This window comes from Eimeria mitis, genomic scaffold (genome assembly GCF_000499745.2).
Source record: "Eimeria mitis Houghton genomic scaffold, Emh_scaff1769, whole genome shotgun sequence".
In the NCBI taxonomy this organism is placed as follows: Eukaryota; Apicomplexa; class Conoidasida; order Eucoccidiorida; family Eimeriidae; genus Eimeria; species Eimeria mitis.
Window position 1 is genome coordinate 9,753 of NW_013570086.1, and position 471 is coordinate 10,223.

Sequence of the window (471 nt, forward strand, 5' to 3'; positions counted from 1 at the left end):
AGCAGCAGAAGCAGCAGCTTATAAAGAACAGCTGCGGCTCCTGCTGGCTACAAAAGAAGCAAACAGAGCGCATGCAAATGACTAAACATGCTGCTGCTGCTGCTGCTGCAGTTGCTGCTGCTGTTGCTGCTGCAGTTGCTGCAGTTGCAGCAGCTGCTGCTGCTGCTGCTGCTGCAGCAAACGGACGTTATGGTGTTAATTTATTTTTGTTTTTGTTTGTTACGCGTTACTCAAATTACAATTCTGCTGCTACTGCTGCTGCTGTTGCTGCTGCTGCTACTGCTGTTGCTGCTGCTGCTACTGCTGCTGCTGTTGCTGCTGCTGCTGCTACTGCTGTTACTGCTGCTGCTGTTACTGCTCCTGTTGTTACTACTGCTGCTGTTACTGCTGCTGCTGCTGCAGCTGCTGCTGCTGCAGTTCGTGCTGCTACAGAATCTAGCTGCTGCTGCTGCTGCGGTGTATAAAGCCCCA